Source organism: Gallus gallus, chromosome 2, assembly GCF_016699485.2.
Source record: "Gallus gallus isolate bGalGal1 chromosome 2, bGalGal1.mat.broiler.GRCg7b, whole genome shotgun sequence".
In the NCBI taxonomy this organism is placed as follows: Eukaryota; Metazoa; Chordata; class Aves; order Galliformes; family Phasianidae; genus Gallus; species Gallus gallus.
In genome coordinates this window covers 71,473,616-71,496,063 of record NC_052533.1, presented here as the reverse complement: position 1 = coordinate 71,496,063, position 22,448 = coordinate 71,473,616, and positions in this window count along the sequence as shown.

Sequence of the window (22,448 nt, the reverse complement as noted above, 5' to 3'; positions counted from 1 at the left end):
TAAACCACTGACAACTTGCTAATTCATGTTTAATAAAATTGCATTTCAGATAAGAGAAACTGCAGCAATCCATTGGTCATAATATGTTTTGTGACAAAATAAAGAATTTTATAAATATGTATAACTTGAAAATTATATGAAAATGATAATTTTGATAAATATTTAAGTTAGTTACAAGTCGTAAAATTTAGGACATTATTATTATTAATGGAGGAGAAGGAAACGCTCACAGAACAATGATATACAATGTCTTTAACAAAATTATTGTTTTATACTTCTTTTTGAAATTTTGCTGCTTGTTTTATTTCTGTCCTTTCGGCAAGACCTAACAAAATTGAACAGAGAAAACAGTTAACACTATGACTTTCTCGTGGCTTTTTTATTTTTTTAATTACTGAAAAATATATATATTTAAACACATGATTAACAAGGAAAGAATCTAGAACATCATATTTTAGTGCTTAGTCCTAAAGTGCTGAGGCATTAGTGACCACACTGGCTTGGTTTGTAGCTAAGACATGTTGGATCAAGAGGAAATTTTAGTACTAATTCTTCTGTATTTTTATTCGCTTCTTACTTTCTAACATGATAATTCTGGTCTCAAGAGAGAATTTTTGAAAGTGGAGTTCACAAAGAGAGTTGTCAAAATGCATAGTGAGGAAATGTCAGTGTCAACAGTTTACGGGCTGGTTTGGCCCGGTTCCGTGACTAGCGGGGCAGAGGGATCCGCAGATCTATGCCTCTGGAAAGGGAAAAAGGAGACCACGAATAATGAAAAACAGCGGCAATGATCTGAGGAGAAAAAAATAATTTGCTATATAAGATATTGGAATGCAAGATAACACACTATAATAAAATATAATTAGAACTGAAGCTAATAAATCAAATATAATAAGAAAGAGTGTCTGAAAGGTGGAAAGGCCTCACCATAATGTTGAGGTGAGACATGCAGTTGGGTTGAGCAACAGGGAGGTGAGCAGAAAAAAAGAGAAGGTCTCGTGACCTTTCCAGGGGCTTTATCTCCTCTCTGAACACTAAGTTCTCTGGGATATGCAGTTCTTCTTCTCTTCTGGACAGGTGACCAGAACTGGAGCATTAACTCTTTAACTCCCAGTGCACTACGTGATGTTATGATGTGCAGTACCAATAACCAAAAATCATAAAACCATGACAGTCAGTTAGACTTAAGAAGTAAATTAATCATTTAATCCAACAGCCCCCATCCTCATTAAGGAGGAAACTAGCTTTGCTTTTTACTTGTTGAGATTATTATAAATAGATTGCTTCATGAATGCTGAAACAGTCTGAAGGAGATTTGCTAACAAGTTGTTGGGTCTTTTATGATCAAACCTATGTCTTATGCATATCAAACTGAAAAGCTAAATTCTGTGTTGAAGTTCTTTGTGTATGAAAAGATTCCAAATCTCATAATCTGATTTTTGTTTGTTTGTTTTTTTGTTTTTAATCATTCACCTATAGACATCCTGTCTTCTGCCTCAGGCAACGTAGCTCACTTCTTTATTGGAAAACCAGACCTAGTGAAATATGTGACTGTAAAAGGAAACCCAGAGTGCAGGTTTCCACAAAAACTGATGAAGCTGAATAGAAATGGGGAAGAAAGGGAAAATGAAAGATCAAGCCAACCACACAGGAACCAAATCATGAGGAAAAGAACAGAGGATTTGGGATATGAGAGAGAGAAGAGTAACTTCAGTAAAAGAGAAATAAGGGAATATTTGGAAAAAGAAGAAAATGAAGAACCATCTTTATTGAGGAAGTGATGAATAGATAATCAATAATTACACATATTCTCTGTTCTTTAAGTTTCGTATGAAATATAAATGTAATTCTACTCTAAGTAAATAGTGAGAAGAGTTTTAGTAAAGGCGATAATATACCCATATACATTGCTTTAATCAAATAGGTGAAGAACACTAGAGGTATACGAACAGCAAGTTTCATTTTGTTGTGCAATTCATACTGCTAAAATGTAGCTATTCCAGTTCACAAAGACAAAGCTAATTACTGAATATATTTACAAACATTCGTTCAAATGTATGTAAAATAATTCATTTTTATTACATACTGTGTTTGTTTCAGACATAATGCATCTCATATATATTTTTACTCTGTACATTCATACCAAAATTATGTCTTCTTTTTTTTAATCAAATCTGACCCCTCAGTATTTGTATTTCCATAATAATTTTTATTACATCTTATTGCGGATATGGGGCCCATATGATTAAAAGCTATATATGTGCACTTTTAAAGCAGCACAGCACCAGGTTGATTATGTTGTGCTGTCTAAATTTTCAATTCTTTTCCCATTCTAATTTCCAGTTTATTTGTCTGTGTTTTTGATTATTTTTTGAATATGCAGATTGTATTGCTTTGTTCTGACAGTAATTCTCATACGTAATTCATATAGGACAGCTCATTCTGTAACAGTTTGCAGTAAATATTCTTAAGACTAGGTATATACTTTTATGAATTCATGAGATGTAAGTTTTAGAACTCAATTCTAAACCTCAATCACACTGTATTTTATACCTCAATTCCATTGCCTTCAGTTGTATCTGAAACGATCTGCAATTTCTTCCTTTATGGTGTACAATGAGAAAAATATATAAATAAATAAAAAATCCCTGTAATTTTTTTATTTAAGTGACTAGCCCTGCATTTCATAAAAATTATTCTGATAGGATCACATGATTTTCAATTCTCATGGTTATTAACAAGGATGTCAGACATTCTCTTTCTGCTGCCCCCACAATGGGATGTGACCTTGCTTAGACATAGCTGAGAACATTGTTTAGGATACATTTGAATTCCAGCCAACTAGATTATCAAAAACACAGACCCACTCTTGGTGCTCTTGTACTCTTCCTGTCTTTTATTGGACCAAATCCCAGACATTAATTTAGAGACTTGCTTGCTTATTTCTTCTTTTCCTGTGCAAGACTCTCTAACAGAGTTGGATTAGAAATAAAAGGATAAATTGATCAATTCACTGACTTAAAATGAGTTTTTTATTAAAATCTGAACATGTAAAGTTTTTTGGATATTAGCAAATAAAGGCTTGCTTTGTTTTGTTTTGTTTTTCCCCACTAAAAATATTAATTTTAATTGAATATTTTAAATTTTAGTTTTCTTTTTCTTCTTTCATAACATCTAGCATATTCAAAAGTTTTTCCAGAGTATACAAGACAAAATTATAAGAAAACTTGTTCATGTTATATCCCCAGTTCCTGATAGCACTGGATTCCCTCGGGCCTTTTTTCCTTAATTCTTGATTTTAAATGCTATTATCAAAAACAACACATCTAGACAAGTGTTCAGTTATGGGTACGACTTCCATTAAAACTTCATCAACAATGAGATAAGAATAATTGAATAGTCTTACCAAATGAAATGATACATACCAAATATGAGGAGAATAGATAAAGATATTAACACATGATAATTATTTAAATACCTTTCTTACAAAATACTTTATAAATCAAATATTTTAACTTTAAGATAAACAGTAAGGAACAATAAATAGCTTGACTTCTGTAGATTTATTTTATGACTGATCAAAATATTAAACAATAAGCTTGGGTGATACTAATATTTACAAATAGCAGCTGAGTGCAGAGATTTGGAGGACATTGTGGCTGATTTCTTCAAGACAGTATATTTTTTCTGTCATTGAAATTTCTGAATATCTATACTTAAAATATCAGTCAGAAAAATTAATTAGAATAGTACCTTAGATAAATGAAATATATTAAATATATTTATTGCTTTTACTGGAACTCATTTTTTTTCTATATACTATAACAGAAAGCATGCAAATTCAATCTTCCCATGAAAAGCTATTATGTATTTAATATGTTGTATACATACTAATTTACAAAACTACATTTCAATGTATTTTTATTTTTATTATGCACTGTTTTGCTTAGCTCTGAGTTCAAGTAAAGTAAAGGTCACTCCATATTTTAACTTGCACACCATATTTTTTAAACAAAAAAATAGTAAATCTGTCACTAGAAAAATAAAGTTAATTAAGAAAATATTATTATTTATATGATCTTAATATGGTCTTAAGTGATAGAATCAAATATGTTACAAGTCTTTTATATTTCTTTTACTTTTGAAGTTTAAAGTTAAGTACATTCAGATGTTTAAAACTTTCTGAGGGGCTAGGACAAGACTTCTGTTCTGAATTTTCCAAAATAAATTGCTCAATCAATATTCAGTGATGCTACAGTGATGAATAGTTAGCATAACTTGGGACGTGATGTAGAATTTGGAAAAATATTGCACTTCTATTAAACTTTTCTAGAGAGGATCATGTACTAAAGTTAATGTGCTGCTGATTAGTGTATAACACCTCTGAGTTTAAGAAGTGTCTGCATTTAGTAGTAATTAAAAGCAAACAAATAACAAACAAAAATCAACTAAATGTCTATGTACTTAAGCTTCTGATAGTCCTTCTGATTCCTGACTTCCACAGAAAATAAATATTCTTTATTCATATATTAAAATTTCAGATAAACAACTTTTATTTTGTGATCACCTTAGAAAAACATTGGTACACATTTCTGTGGGGAAAAAAAAAAAAAAAAAAAAAAAAAAAACCTTTAATCTGTGGATTAATCTTATCGTAATACTAAGCATAAACTGCTCTTAAAAGAAATTCAACCGTGAAACTGGATTCCCAGTTCATGTGGCCTACACATTGTTCTAATTATGTTTATATGTTTATTTCCGGTAACATTTAGTTTGAAGCACATAAATCTTTAGCAATTCTAAATGATTTAATAATTTCTCTTACATTATATTTGCATTTTCACATATTAAAACTTTACCATTTTTTTCTTTTGTTTGCACTTCTGTGTGTCTATCTCAATTTCTTCATGGTCTCTCATGCTTGTATTTTGACTTATTTGTCGTATTTATTATTGCAGTTTGGTATCCCTCAGTTATGTACAACCTGCAGTTTTCAATACATTTGTATTTACTGCTTGACTCTGGTATTAATAGACATTTTAGGGAACTGTATATAACTACAGAAGACTCACATAAATGCGTGTATTCTTTGAAAAAAAAGAAAATGCTTTTTTACAAAAATGAGGAAAAAATTATCTTATAATGATACAAGAAGTTAAGAAAGAAAGTGAATATTGTTAGACTAAGTTCCCTTATGAGATAATTCACATTCCTCAGAATAATCTTTGTTTCCATTTTTTTAACTGTAATTGAATACTCTAGACATCTTTTCTGTGTTTCCAGGAACTAGCAACTTGTTTTGTGAAAGAAAGTCTAAGGAAGTTAGTGATAACTTGAGAAATGAGCAGGAGTGGACTGAGAAGTATATACTAGATCCTTCTAAACATGAAATAAATATATTTGCCTTCAGATTTTTGTCTACCTTTTCTTCTTTCCTAATCTCTCCTCCTTTCATGTATCTAGCACATTATTTGTTCTTTCTATCCACTTTTACTTTCTCTTCTGTCTCTACTTCATTTATTTTTTCTCTCTCTATAGTATTTATATACTTCTCTATATACCGAAATTTCTTTCTCTATTTTCTTTGGAGATGCTGTCAACCTTGTTCATTTCGCTGATTCAAAATGCACATAGTTTGTGTATGAGGGAAAGCAAATGAAAAAAGACTTGAAATAAGTGGTTTTTGCAGTGTATGTATTGTGAGACTGAGGTCAATTAATTGTTTTTTTGTTTGTTTATTTTTTGTTTATTTTTTGTTTTCTTCTTACTCATTTAAATGTATCCAAGTAATATTTAGATATTTCTTCCCTGCCTGGGATTACACCATCTGAATTTTCATTCTGAAAAGGTAGGTGTTTGCATTTCTCTTGTGAAAGAGTGTTATGCTAATTACTTCTGTGTAATTAGAACTACTGATTGTAACTAGGGATCTTCAAAGGCCTTGTTTCCTCTGAAGAAAATAAAAGAACATTCTGACAGTGATTATTCCAAATGATACTGGATGCTTGTGATTGTGACTGATAAGACTTTATACTGAAATTACCTCAGATTATGCTGTATCTCATAACAGGTGTATACCAAATGCAAACTTTCATAGCTGCTGATGAAAAGTAACCCAGAATTATTCAATCTACCTTTAAAATAACATGAAAATTTCTAAAGGAAAATATGCTTGAAAGCTTTTAATTTGAATAAACAACATTTATGGAGCCTCATCTTAATCTTCTTGGAAGTTGTTAATTTCTTTTCCTGTAGTTTTAATATAACTAGACAAAGAAGTGCTGTGGAACTAAATGGACAAGCATGTGGATCAGGAAATAGAATAGTAATTTAGGAGTCCCTGTAGTGTGTAATGATGCACATTCTTGCTAATAGTAAATATTCTATAGAACATAACTAAGCCCACATAATATAGATTCTTCACCAAAATCCACTACTGAGGTATTAAGATGAACATAAGCTTTTTACCAAGAGGAAATAAGTTTTAACTTCTAGCACACCGTAGTATGTTGACCTTGGCTGGCTCCCCATTCAGTCTCTCTCTTGTTCCCCCATCTCAACCAGGACACGGGGAGAAAACAAGTTGAAAAAGCTCACTTGTCAAAATTTAAAAAGTAATTTAATTTTTAAATTATTAGCACTTGTTCTGAGGAAGTTGTAGAAGAATACGCTGGCTTCATACAGTAAGTAGATCCATAAAATTCAGAGGGCAGAATAAAAAATTACATTATTACTTTTGTTTTGGCTTTGTTTTGGATGGTCAAATAGATACTTTAAAAGATCATGGAGACCACACATTTGAGAAATACTGAAAAATAAAGGTGAATTTTTACATGATAGACAAGATAAGATCAGGATTTCCTTACATTTTTCAGAAATCAAACAATGTTGTTTATAAAGCGATATCAATCGTTTATTATGCATATAAATTAATTGATAAAATGTAAATTCAGATTGTTCTTTGTGCTAAAGTACTCTTAGAGGAGAACAATAATAAAAAAATGATAAATGTTAAAAATCATGTTAATTAATTATCTTTGATGTTTCAAGAGATTTATTTTATGATAAAAATGTACATTTTGTTTAGCTAAGCTATACCTTTAAGAAGCTCAACTTTCTCAAAAGAATAACGTATTTGGGAACTGAACTTGTTTTATCACTGAATATTTCTGTACTGTTTGTGAAAATAGCAGTTGTTTTGTATCACTTCTGTAAGGCAGAAAGAGGGAGAGTAGAAGAGTTTATGTTCCCAATTTGAGTGAGCTTCTCTTCAGCTTTCAAATAGAGGGAATCAATTACTCTGGAATCCATATGGAGATGATTTTGTCTTTGCAGATAATTAACTGTTTTTAGTGTTGAAACTGAAAAAAAAATCCATTACTAATAATGAGACTTCGAATGTAATAGAATTATACTCCACCTCTACTGGCAAAATCACGACATAAATCATAGGGTAAAAATAAACAGGAAAAGGACCTTAAAGCAGCAGGAGATAAATGCCTGTATAATGCACATGTACAACAAATGATTTTTGAATCTTTAAATTCATATTTACATATAGATGTGGAAGTAAATATTTTGTGCTATAGTATTGGGAGGGGTGAGGAGAAATGAGGGAATGGCTATATGGTGTTTATCCAGGTGATCGATTAACCACAAAAGGATATATTCTTCATTAGTGGTAGTCCTACACTGTGTGTTTAAGCACTAACATAATTTATTTTTCCTGATTTTACTGTTTTCTTTCATACACCTTATAGGCAGCAAGGTGATACAACAGTGATAGAAAGCATGAAGAATAAAGATTATAGACTTATGTATGCTAAGATCATTTGGCTGATAGTTTCACATTACCTATAATATTAAAGAAAATAGCTTACAGTGAATATGATGATTGCTTTTTATAAATTATTTATTCTTTTTTTTTTCAAAGCACCAGGAAATGTACAAGTCTTCATTTCTCTTGATACTGTTGTTGTTTGTTCACATAATTACCCTTTATTACCTAATATTTTTGTCACTCATTTGCCTTTGATCAGACTCAACTTGTCTCTTAATCTTGCATTCAGTATTTGCTCCTGTGGCCATGCTAGTACCTTTTATTTAGATCTTGGTTTTCTTTTCTCATTGGTAGTGGTCATCTTATCTCAATGACATTTTTGTAATTTCTGAAATCATTTTAAATTTTTTCTTTTTCTGTACATTCTACAGACTTCCAGCAACTTCACAAAATAAGGACAAGCACCACTCTGACTTCACACACTCTATTTTCTGTTTTCAGTTTTCAGACAGTCATCTTAACTTTTTGCCTCTGAAAAAATTTTTGTGATGTGCTGAGAAACACAGGTAGCATTTGTTATCAGTTGTAGCATTCCTTTTTTCTTCTCACATGAGGGATACATAAAATAGATGAGATTTAAAATCTTCAGTGTCTTTTCTCTATGCAAAGGAAAGGGCAGTGGTTGTTGAGTAGTAGATTTTTGTCACTTTTTCTTTTGCAATTGATACAAATCTTCTGCTTTAGTAAAGATGAGAAACTAAAGATGCTAGTAGCGATTTTAACATCTTACATCATATTTTAAGAATCTTAGGCCTTTAAGTGTTCAAGAAATATTTAGATGATGTACTGCGGGACATGGTTTAATGGGAAATATTATTGATGGGAGGAACAGCTGGACTGGATGATCTTGGAGGTCTCTTCCAATTTTGATGATTCTATGAATCTGTGATTCTAAGTTGTCTGAAAACAATAATATTGACATTTGATTTAGCTTTTTATTTATCCTGGTATGATGAATATGCTAAAAGATCTAGTATACATTATTTAAATTCAGATTTTTTTCAACATAACATTTCAATACTTATTAGAAATAAATCAGTGTTACTAATCTGATGAGTTACACATTTGAAATTATAAGTAAAAAACAAAGATAAATTAAAAAGATTTCAGCAGTTTCTTCAGAAAAAAAAAGCTTATATTTCCATTATGATTATGTTATAAAAAAGGATGAAAAAAAAAAAAAGTAATTACATTTATATATTTAAAAACTTTTTTGAAGTTTTCTGAAAAATTGTCCAAACTTTTCCATTCAAAAAGGATGGCTCAAATAAGATGCTGGACTACGGAATATTGAAATGCAATGTAACTAGCACACTTGTATCTACATAATCATTTGTTTGCAAAATGTTTCAATTAAATTGAAAATTTCAATTAAAAATGGTTTATAAATATTTCTTTAACTTCTGAAAAGACTAATACTGTTCAAAAAGAAACTAATGGAGTGAGGGAATGTGTACCCATCCATACAATGTGTGCACACTGTTATGAGTACTGATCAGTACTGAGAAATTTTTCCATTATCTGGTGAGAATATACTGCTGCTCTGCACAGGGAAATCAAGAAATCTGGATCCTTGGAAGGATTTTGATTCTTCCCTCTCAGTTGTTGCTAGCAGGTGGTATTTTATTCTTTTACTAAGACACTGACAATGTACTTGACTGCTCCTACTTTCTTCAGTTAACTGCTGAAGCATGTCTTTCGTCTGGACTAGGTGTATTTTATCAACTTCTGTTGGGAAGAAGGTATTTTCTCACTTGTAGATTGTATGATATTACAGCATGAATTTACTAGCATCTAAAAGAAGAGTATGAGTTCTACATCAAATTGTACGAAAAAGATTGCATTGATATTTTGGATGGGTTTTCCTATTACAGACTTTAACTGAGACCAGAAAGGCTACTCCAAAGCACAACAAAATTAATATTCTTTTTTTTTTTTTTAATAGATAACACACACACACACACACACACACAAAAAAAAACCACTTCTATAAGATGTTAAAATTGTCTCCTTTGTTTGTTAACTCAACTTATTTAATAAAGCTTACAACTACCTGATCTGTGAAGAAAATTGATTTTTTTTTTCCCTTTCAAGTTTAGGAGCAAGAGTTCATGAATATTTTGTCTTAGAATTGCTCCTAGCTTTTCTGTTCTCCTTGTTTTTCTTTTTGATGTTATTGTTTTCCAGTCATTTTGTTGTTTTGTTTTCAGCAGTCTTCTTAAAAACTGGTAGTTGTACAATTTACTCTGATCTTCCAAAATTGACTACTCTTATTATATTTCCAAAATAATTCAGTATATGGTATACAAATTGTTTCAGAGTTTTAAAAAGTTTTTTGTTTTGTTTTGTTTTGTTTTGTTTCTTGATACTTATTTCTAGTTTCCAAAATGATCGCAGAATCATAGAATCATTTAGGTAGGAAAAGATCTTAAAAATTATCAAGTCTGACTCCATCTGACAACACTGAAGTTTACCACTAAACTTGCCCCTAAGCACAATATCCACACGTCTTTTAAATACCTTCAGACATGCCAAGTCCATCACCTAACTGAGCAGCCTATTCCAATGCCTAACCACCCTTTCCATGAAGAAATTCTTCCTGATATCCAATCTAAACTTCCTCTGGCACAATATGAGGCCTTTGCTTAGCCTCCTATCAGCTGTTACCTGGGAAACAAGACGGACACTGCCTTCACTGCAACCTCCTTTCAGGTAGTTGTAAAGAGCAAGTGAGTTGTCTTTCCTCAGCCTTCTTTTCTCCATGTTAAACAGCATCATTTCCCTCAGTTGTTCCTCATAAGTTTTGTCCATTCACTAGATTTTTTGCTTTCCTCTGGAAATGCTGAAACAACTCAATATCCATCCTGTAGTAAGCGACCCAAAACCAGAGGAGTCCAGCGTCACAAACAAGGGGAAATCATTTCCCAGTCTTACTGGCCACAATATTTTGGATACAGGCCAGGATGTTATTGGCTTTCTTGGCCATCTGTGCACACTGCTGGCTCATATTCAGCCAGCTGTCAGCCAGAACCCCTAGGTCTTCCTCTATTATAGGATACCAGGTTAGACAAGCGGAATCTAACTTTCATAAACCCATGATGACCGGGTCTGATCACCTGGTTGTCCTGTAGGTGCTGTGTAACAGCTTTCAAGATGATGTGCTCCATAACCTTCTCTGGCACCTAGATCAGACTGACAAGCCTTTAATTCCTGCTTTTCTTGTAAATGAGAGTCATATTCGCCAGCCTCCAGGCGACTGTGACCTCTCTAGTTAACAAGGTCGGCTGGTAAATTATTATAACTGGCTTGGCAAGCATTTATGCCAGTTTCCTCAACCCTGTAGGGTGGATCTCATACAATCCCATAAATCTGTGTGTGTCCAAATGGTGAATCCAAACAAGATTTTAAAGATAAGTGATTTATTTTTTCTAGAAAGCATAAATGGAAATAAATTGATTTATTATATTTCATCTGTACTCCTTCAGCTCTCTTTCAATTTGGCAGCTTTGTCGGTAGGTCAAATCTAAGAGTTTCACTTCCATTCAGTACTAAATTAAGGACCACTCAATTGTTTATCCCAGGGCAACTGCAAAAGCAAACTTCATATTAATTTTTATCCTAGCTGATTTTTTTTGAAGTTGGTATTTAGAAATAGCCCAGTTAAGTGAATTTTAAAATAACTGACTGTTAGGTGAAAATTATTGTACTTAAAAATCTGAACATCAAATTTAAAGTACTATTTTATTGAAATACTCATTTGACTGAATCCTAACACTGGTGTACATGCTCTTTGTTTGGAATCTACACCATGTCATTCTTTTATTACTTTAAGAAGACAAAAAAAATGGAATGTTTTTCTTCATTTCCTGACAGCTAGATTGGCAGAATGTTTCCAGAAAGTACCCAACATAAGTATCAGAGCAGAAATGTTTTCATTTTTAACCTACATAGGATGGAATTAAATAATTTCAAAAACAAACAAAAAACAACAACAACAACAAAAACAAACAAAAAATGTTTTAAGACATCATTAAAGTATCATTAAAGTAAGTATACCTGAAGAGTGGAAATTTTCTAGCATATCAAATACTTCGTACAGAACCTAAAACTGAATTTTTATTCTCCTTTTCTGTAATTGGTTGATTCTTTTTAATGAGAAAAATAATGTGCTATTGTTAGCTTCATTAATGCTTTACATGAAACTTCTTATCTACTGCAAACTATAAAATGAAAGATAGTTGGCAAATATACTTAAAAATGTACTATGGTCAGGGAATGAATGTATAAACTGGCATCTGGCATCTGTGCTTTCTCTTTCATATGCTTTTCTCTTTGTTGAATTATTCATTCAAAAAGCGGAGAAAACAATACAAGAAGCAGTGACAGATAGAGGAAAGCTAACCCTTTCAAGAAGGACACATTTCTTATTAATATGCATTGACCTAAAATTGCTTATTATGTTGTGAACACTACAGAATGGCACAACTGACTTAGCAGAGAGAACTCAGAAATGAGTGACTATCCATTTCATTCAGATCCTCTGTCAAATATAGAAGATTTCATCCCAAGGAGACAGAAGTGAGACTCAAATCACTGTGCTGAAGTTCTGATATATTGGAAATACTTACTTGTACTTTGAAAAAATGCAACACAAATTGTGATGTATGGATCTTCAGTGCATTCAGCAAAGAAGTAAGGAACTGAATCCTCCTCCTAGAAGACAAAAAATTCTAAATGCAGTATATCAGCCTCTTTGGTAATAGCAATAAATGGGTAGACAGTCTGCAGACAATTAGTTGCTGTTTCTAAGTGATAACTGAAATTCCTTGACCTATTCCTTGACCTAAAGCTATTTCTATGCTGAGCAATACTGATTCATTGTTACAAGATTTATCATCAGCTTGTGTCTTGTAACACCGTTCCAAAATGCACAGTTTGGATCCAAAGTACAATCTCTGCTGAATTTTCATACAGATTTTTGATGGACTTTTTAAAGCTTTGAGTTAAGTCTTCTATTTTAACTTTAATCAAATATTATGGAAACTACCATTTTTTATAGGATATATTGAGAGTTCAAATTCAGTATAATATAATATCAGGTGGTCTTATATTTGAAGAAGATACCATGTTGGGGAGAAATTTCAGAGAGAGTGGAATAAAGAAATATGACAGATGTTTATGGCTGTTGAAAATTTGCGTTAACACAAAATTATTTATTTTTATACTACTGCTATTATATTTTAGCAGTACAATGTTATGAGAGTATGACATACCATATTTTGAGTAAAATCTCTGTTTATAGATTTTCTACACTACATTCCAAACAATGAACAAAGGACCATATAGCTGATGTTTGTATCATTTTGTTATTTCATTCATTGAAATATCAAAAATATAGATTACTAATTAAACACTGTATTATAATTTTGCATAATCAGAAAGAGAATAATGGAGGATTCAATCTTAATTTTCCAGACAGCTACGGACTCAAGTACAATGCCACGTAACCAGAAAGCAGCTGATTACAATGAATCAACTGATCCACAATAATTTTGTATGCCTCCTTTTTCCCATGGCAATGGTGAGGTGACAAGATATACAAGATGCACCTGACCTTGCAGTAGAAGTATTTTTATGTGTTACTGTGGATGAGCTGACACACTACAGCATGTCCACAGTAATTTGTTATTAAATTAAGGACTTGGGTTGAATTATTTATCAACAAAATAAATAACTCATTTTTCAAAATCAGTTTGTTAATTTTTGATTATTTTTAATCTTTGAAATATTTTGCTGTTGTATATTTTGTTTTAGCAAATATATTCCAATGCTGCAAGAACTTGTTATATAAAAAATTACTCCAAGAGCATCGTTTGCCCACTGTATGTTTCTCTTCTCTGATTCTATAAAGTCATATTCAACCATATTATTTTTAACATTTGATGTTTCATGCTTAATTGTGCAAGCTTCTTCATTTGCTATCTGTCAATACTTCCAATTGTTTATCAAGAAGAGAGCTTAATCTTTCACATATGAATAGTAAATTTATATGTTGAAAATTACTACAACTCTAATATAATGCAGCCATTATCGTTAATGGTGATAAAGCATCACCAATAGTTGTCTTGTTTGATTTCATATTGTTAAGTAGAAATTGGTACACAAGCTGTCATGGGGAAAATCCGATCTAAAAGCTGTGCTCAGCTATTGATGACTTCTACCCAGCTCTCACAGATGAGATTAATCTGTACTGGGCTGGAAGAGCAAAAAAGCATTAAACAAATTTTGCTATGTAACTACTTCTAACTTCACATATTTGTGACAGTTTTAAGATGCAAGGCTGATAGAAACACCACTGAATAATTATTTGCCATAAGTGGGAATCAAGGAGCCTGGCCTGCAGCTATGTGACTACTGAGGACATGGATGGTTTATCCTCTCCTCTCCTCTCCTCTCCTCTCCTCTCCTCTCCTCTCCTCTCCTCTCCTCTCCTCTCCTCTCCTCTCCTCTCCTCTCCTCTCCTCTCCTCTCCTCTCCTCTCCTCTCCTCTCCTCTCCTCTCCTCTCCTCTCCTCTCCTTTCCTCTCTTCTCCTCTCTTTACAATATGACTCCTTAAATATTTTACTGCCTCAATTCAGATGACAGCTGTTTTCTGCAATGGGTAGTTTATTTTGAGTAAATGTATTTTTCAGAAAGTCTTCTGAGATTTTGATGTGAAAAAAAGAAAGTTTATATGATTATACATGACATTGTGAGCTGGGTATTTTTTCTGTATACAAATGTACTTGCAGAATCAGTAAAACTCTAATGTTTTAAAATGATTTAAAATTTATGTGTTGTCTTGGTCGCTGTTTCTGTGATAATCTGGTTGATCTTCAAGTGCGGATTCCTGGCAAGTGTGAAGTATCTGGAAAAACAGATTTCCAGGTACTTGTGAGCACTGGACGTGAGCAACAGTGTTGTGATGGAATGTGATATTGCTTGGAGCTTGGCTAAAGACAAGCTTTGGGACAAGGCACTCTGTGACAGGGGGAGTGCAGTTTAAAGGGACTGTGACCCTGAGACAGGGACAAACTGTTGGGACTGTGGCTGTGGGCACACAGGAAAAGGAATGAGAGGCAAGGAGTGGCTTGCAGAAGCCATTATGCCCCTTCTTTGACTGTCATATCGTGGAAGGAGCTTGGAGGGACTGAGTATAGCATACAGCAAAAACAAATGAGGCCAGGAAGGGCAGAGTTGTTCTTTCCTGAAATTGAAATGGGGGAAGTGTTATCACGATTGTTTGCTTTTGTGTGTTGTTTTTTTGTTTTGTTTTGTTTTGTTTTCTTTCCCCATATCTATGGTCAAAAGTTTTGTCAACTGGCAATAATTAAACCAAGTAAAAATTTGAACTCTTTGCCTGCAATACTCATGGGGCTAATATAAATGGGGCTAATATCTTTAACTTTTTCCTTAGATGCTTGCAAGATTAATTCATAAATATTTTGCAAACACTGACCAAAATACTTGGTGAAGCAATGAATAATTCTGTTGTGCTGCTTGAAAGAAAAAGGGGGTAGAGAATGGGTATTAAGTAAAGTTGAGGCACATAAAGTTGTTTTTGAATATTTTGTTTGTGATGGACACACTGCTAAAGAGGGTCCAGAGACAACTTCTTTTGATGTATATACTCTAAATCACTTCCTCTGCAGAAAAAAATTAAAATAAAAAATTCTGGAAACATGTATGTTTCAAAGGAAGTGTCATATTTAGCTGAAATGTATAGAATAAGGATTTTGTCAGAAGTTCAAATGAATTACTCTGCAAGTTGAAGATATTTGTGACTTTTCTCGGATGAAAGAAAGCACTGGCCTTTATCCTGTGGAATGTAATTCCATTATTAAAACTTCTGATTATATTGTTAGTAATCCTGACACATTTTTGAGTAAGCACACACACTCTGGTGCTTTCCAAGTAGAGCTCTCAGCTAGCCCTCCAGCTACTTAAAACGGTTCATACATTTTAGTTGGTGGAAAGAGTGAGTTAAACATGATAATTTCACTTCATAACTAAGCCTGCAGGAATATATTCAATTCACATACCATGCACAATCATTTTCTTGTTGATGTTCTGCTCTGTTAAGGGGCCTGCAGCAATGTCAAATTTGATAGTGTTCCACACACCAAAGTACAGTCAGGGTGACTGGGATAAGGGAAGACAAGAAAAGACAGTGCTCTGAATATGCAGTGGAGTCAGAGAGGGGAGTAGAAAGCCGTTTCAGTACAGACAGGGTGCCTCCTTCTGCAATTGTGTTCTTGATTCTGACTCAAAAGTAGGATGGAATGGCACTGTGTCAGGGATTATTTTATTTTGCTATTTAAGGCCTTTTATTAATAAACAGCTTGGTTGAATAAATGAAGCTAATGACATATATATTTTATTCATTTTTAACCTATAATGAACAAGCATTTTTCATTTAATGAATAGATGTTTAGTGATAATTACAAAATTTTTACATCATTAGAAAATAGACTATTATTTAACTGGAACTGTAATTCAACATTTGTTGCAAGCCAATTTTCTATGTGCAGAGGAAATCAATGGCGTTCTTCTAGAAAGAGAAAAAAAAAAGTAATTATCATTAGCGTCTTTTACTATAATTCAAGTGGGGCTAAACAGCAAATGTTTGTGTTTTGCTGCCATACTGAAGTGCATTGCCCACAACTGTCTTTTTGCTGAATCTCACTTGTTATTTCTTCATTGTGCACCACTTACATATTGTGCATGTGTGTACATGTGCAATCTTGAAATAACTGTATGCTCTATCTATGTTTTTGTCATAACATTTAAAGAAAGATTCTCCTTTCAGATATTTAAACTATTTCCTGATATTGTATGTCACTGATTATTCTTTTGTTGTGAATGAGTTTGAGTGCCAGAGTTCACATTTAGTCCTATGCAAACAGAGGTCTTCATGAAGTATTTAAACTATCCATTATGAATTCCCTAGTAGTCACTTAGATATTTACCATAAATTCATCTGTTATCACAACTTGGATATGAAAATTTCACTTTATTTTCTATGCTTTAATTCTGATCCCAGAAACTGATGAAAATTTAGATTTCATACTGCATTGACCTTTGCTTTAATCATAGGTGCTTCAATACACTCTATTGCACATCAAATATTTATTTATCTCTGGTAGATAGGATGGCATCTGTAGCCCTAAAATCGATGATTAGAGATTAATTTATATTGATAAAAATATTGATTTTAAAGACTAGCTGCCAGATTCTTTACAGCTCATTACCACATAGAAGAAAAACATATCTAATAAAATAAAAACCAATCTGAAATAATTGTTGTATTATTTGTGAGAATATGAATTTTCCTACAGTGGAGTTTAATGTTATTCCATTACATTAAAAATATACGAATAGCATATATTGGCTGAGTGGAATGTTATACTATATGTTTCTGATCAATATGAAATTGAAACTCTGTTTTTTGTTGTTGTTTTTTTTTTTTTCTGTTGTTGTTTTGTTTTGTTTTAACTTAAGACATAATATTTTAGTTTAGGAAACAGTTTGGGAATATGACATTTTCAAAGTGTGTATATCTTATTTTTTCAAAAATAACACTTCTGCATGTATTTTAAGACAAAAATTTACTCTCATGGTTGAAGTTGTCTGGATTTATGATTTCTTGAATCAACTGAGAACCTGATCTTCTTTAGATCAGCATATTACACATACACAAACACAAAATAAAAATAAAAAAAATAAAAAAAATAAAAAGAAATTCCCAGCGAAGATGAGATCTTTTCCCACTAGTTTTGTTTTTCTGGTACAAAATATTTATAGAAAACTTGTTGGAGATTAGTTCTCTGAATTATAAAAATTACAATTCTTACTCTTTTCACATAAAATGGGGATGATTCAGAAGGCACAGAAAAATGTTCCTCCCACTGTAAGTGAAGATCAGGAAGGGTGAGATATTGCCTTTTGTCCAGTCACCAGGGACTTCACCTGACCACTGTGACTTTTCAAATATCTTTTCCAAATATCTTCTTCCAATATCTTCATCAACAGCATCAAGGGCACTCTCAGCAAGTGTGCAGATGAAAACAAGCAGTTGTAGGTGCCCCTGTTCATTGCAGAGAAGTTGGACCAGATGGTCCTTAAAGATGACTTCCAATTCGAACAATTCTATGATAATATGAATTGTTAATGTTGTATATATATATATATATATATATTCTCTTAACTGTTTTGAGAAATCATTATTTTGACATGGCAATTTTCAAAGCTTTTTCATACTGTTTTTCAAGCAACTGGCTTTACAGAGTCAAATTGATTTTTTTTTTTATATGGCAGTAAAAACTGCCCATAGACTGAAATGCTTCATATTTTGCTTTATGAGACCTAAGAGACCTTTTTTTTTTTTTTTTTTTTTTATTTTGCTTGTATGAATGGTAAGGAGGTGGGAAGGGGTATTTTTTCTGTATTCTCACAGAAGACTACACCAAAAAAAATTATGATAATAAAAATGGTTTGGTGATTAGCATAAATGTTTCCAAAAGAGATATAAACTTAGAGATATATTTAGCTAAAACAATATTGCTATAACCATATTCACTTACTAAATATATAAGTACATATAGATATTGTTCGAATGTTAGAAATTTGATATATATATATACATGTATATGAGACCTTAAACAAATCATTAGTAAGCTTTAAATAGGCCTCTGTTCTGTTTACAATAGAGTATAATTTCTATTTAGCATCAGTAAAGACATTATTGTAAATGAAAGAAGAAAAAAGCTAAACAGAAACAATTACTTGACATTTATATTTCTCTAATGAGTACCTATTGACTCTTATGAGAAAAACATTATTAGTAATGGTGCTTGTCAAAATGTTCTCAGAATGCCATGTAACAGAACTAGGATTTTAAGATTCAATAGTAAAGAAATAATTACTGAACTGTTTTTGTTTATTTCTTGCCTATCCATCCACAGTTGGCCAAAATAATTTGAAATAATTTCTGTAACATCATATGAATAATTAGTTTTGTTGGATTATGATGGATTGTTTAAAAACATTGTGCAAGATATCTGAAGCTTATTTTGGATTTAATTAAATATAGAGTTATATTGGAGGGATATGAACTTTGGTAATCCAGTAAGAAAGAACAAATGAACTTTTAGTAAATTATTACACAACAAAACCAATAAAAACATCTCTTTAAGAAAGATTTAATAAATACATATGAAAAAAGAACCTCAAGAATTCTACATAGAATTTATGCTTTTTAGGGCTACCAGTGTTTAAAAACAAGTGTGTTGTACAAGTATTTCAGTGAACAGAGGAAAAAATGAGCTCTAGAGTTGTACAGCATTGTGTCTCCCAGATGAACTCAGTAGTATAAACCTCTATTGTTTCCTCAATAACTACTCCTCTTTACCACGTCCTTATCTAACAAAATAATTTGATCTTCTGACACTGAGAACATCAAAGTATGACAGTTTAGAAACAGCATGACAACTAAACCAAATCTAAAATATCATTGCCAGGAATAAGAGTGTTTTACATTGTCTTAGTTGGTAAGATACGGGAAACATTGTCTGAAAGGCAGAATTTTCTTTTTGAATACATTAGCATTTGCAGATGCTTTCTAGACTAGGCTAAAATGTTGAGATTATGTCATATTTGCTTTAACATGATATAACATAGGGTGACGTGACAATGAAGTAGCCTTGGTGTGCTGAAACTGGAGAAGAGGCAATAATAACGACAATTGCTTTATCTTTTCATTCAGTCATCTAACCTCAGTTATGGAGATATATCCAATTACAGCATTTTCCAGGCTAAAATTTACCATGTTTCCCTGAATGGTGAGAAGCAGATTTTTTTCTTCTTTCTTTTCTAGATGATTCAAAATATAACTAAGATTATTCAAAACAGTCAGAAAACTTCTTAGTGTGACAAGCTCCAGGTAATCTGAACTGAAAAATTAAAGAATAAAGGTTTTGAAACTACAGCTATTCTGCATATAATTCTGTTACGTAAGGGCACTTTGTTTCTATGGATGTATATGGGCAGGAAGAACCAGCTTAGATATCAAACTCAGTTAATTTTGTTCTCCCTAACAAATTCTTCAAAATTTTGAAAAAACATACTCACATTTATCAACTCTGTACTCTCTACTGTGAGCTTTTCTCACATTAGCACTTTTTCTACAAACTTTATTTGGATCAGATCAGTTACTTAATATTTTTCAAAGAAACTTGATTTAAGCAAATGTCCCTCGCAAAAAATCTGATATGGTTGATATCTCGTCCCAGGTGTGGTTGTTGCCCAGTCCCTGAAGACTTTCAAGGCAAGTCTGAATAAGGCCCTGGGAAATCTGATCTAGCTGTGGTGTCCCTGTTCATTGCAGGGGAATTGGACTAGATGGCCTTCAGAGGTCCCTCCCAGCGTTAAGGATTTAATGATACTGTGATGTGTAGATGAGAACCTTTGCCTTGGCAGACAAATTCTGGAGTAGCCCTATTTTGCAAGTCTTCCTCAGCACCAAAACTGAAGAAATGAAGATCAGTGAAACCTGATAAACTCAGTCCTGCAAGAATTCCATTATCCTGACTGGCAATAATCATTTGATGTACAGTGCTTATGGGAATCTTTCGGTCTCCAGAAGTATGATGCAGAAGGACACAGAGATGTCTTGTCATAATGAAACACACCTTGATGCTTTTTATCCCAATATCTGAGGTTATTTTATTGTCATTATTGTTTTATTTGTTTGTTTGCTTTTTTCTTTTTTCTTAGTGTGTGTGTGTGTTTGTGTGTGTGTAAAGAAATGGATACAATTCAGATGCATGATGGAAATTCTCTTAGAATTTAGATAGTGGCTGTGCAAAAAAATCTGAACTTCTGCTAGTTCTACCTGACAATTAAGATCTCAGTAGTGTATTTGAATGTTTGCTTGTTTTTTGTTTGTTTTTTTTTAATTAGTTTTATTTATATTCACTAACTGAATTAAAGCAAACAATCTTAATTGCACACAATCACCTGCTCAGCACTGTATTAACATGTTATGGAGCAGATACTATATCTCCAGTTACAATACAGTTATTATTTAGTAGTGATTGGTAATTAACTTAGATTTTTCTTTCCTTCTTTCGTTCTTTCTTTTTTCTTTCTCAGAGGAATTTGAAGTATGAAGGAACTGGAGGTATGTTGAAGATGTCATCTGAAAATATCAATTAAAAAAAAAAGTCCAGGGAGAAAAGTGTGAGAGATTTGGATTAAAAATTAATCTGAAGTTACCCTAGATGAATTATCATATTTAAGGAAAGCAGAAAATAAAGAAGAAATGAACAGATAATACAGTCAAATAGAATCTACTTTTTTTCTCATATAATTCTGCTCTTTTTAGGAAATGTTGGACACAAAACTCACTGTATGGAGTTCTTTATTTTTTCTTGTGTACCAGTAGGTGCAATAAATTCTAGTCTTGCCCTATAATTCACTTGTGACATTCAAATTTGAATATGTCCACATAACATCAAAAATCTGTACACTCATCATAATAAAGGTGATCAAGTTATTTATTCTAGAAGACATACAAAGAAGCAGGCCACTGTAGCTTTTAAAGAAATGTTCATTAAGAAAATAGTACAGTAGTCAGTTTTCAGTCTTCAAAGAGCTTTCTCTGTTCAAGGATATCATGAATTGTCTTAATTGTTTGCCTGATTCAGACTCTCTGCTTAGCTTGAATACAAAGCTGCTATGAGTGTTCTGGAAAAAACTTCAACATAATTATTATGCACATCATTGATCTGCTAGCTTCCTGAGTTTCTTGTATTTCATTGTCTTTTCAGAACTTAATGTTTAAATAACAGATATGTTTTTACTATGACATTTTAGGTTTCATTCTGAAATGCTGTATTAAGAAAAAATAAAAATAAAGATTAAGTGATTGATATGTCCCTATAGCTGAATATATAGTCATTGTTTGAATGAGTTTTTCTTTTCTTTTACAGCTGAAAGCTTTCCTGTAATGCATAAATAATTTTTTTACTGATTTTTCTATATTATGTTAATTGATTGTCTAACTGCATAAGTGTACAAGTAAAGTCTTTGACACGATTCCCCATAACATCCTTATCTCCAAACTGGAAATACATGGATTTGATGGATTCAAAGGATGAGGATTTGGTTACAAGATTGTATTCAGAGAACAGTGGTCAATTACTCAATGTCTGTATGGAGATTAGTGACAAGTGGTGTCCCTCAGGGCTCAATACAGGGACCAGTGCTCTTTAACATCTTCTTCAATGACAGTGAGATCATTATGAAAATAACTGTTTATTGCACTAGACTGAACACTTTCAATACAGATAATTTGCTAAATATTCTGTTATTTGCACATGGAGTACATTGCAAGTAATAAGCAGAACAAGTTATTCTCTTTTCTTGTAACAGAAAAAAACAAACATACGTGACTACGACACAATTTCCAAGTCTTGAGATATGCCTGCAGTGATAGGTCAAGTAGCAAGATAAAAAATGCCTGTCCTTACTGACAAGTGTTTAAACTTTTCAAGAATAATAAAAATAA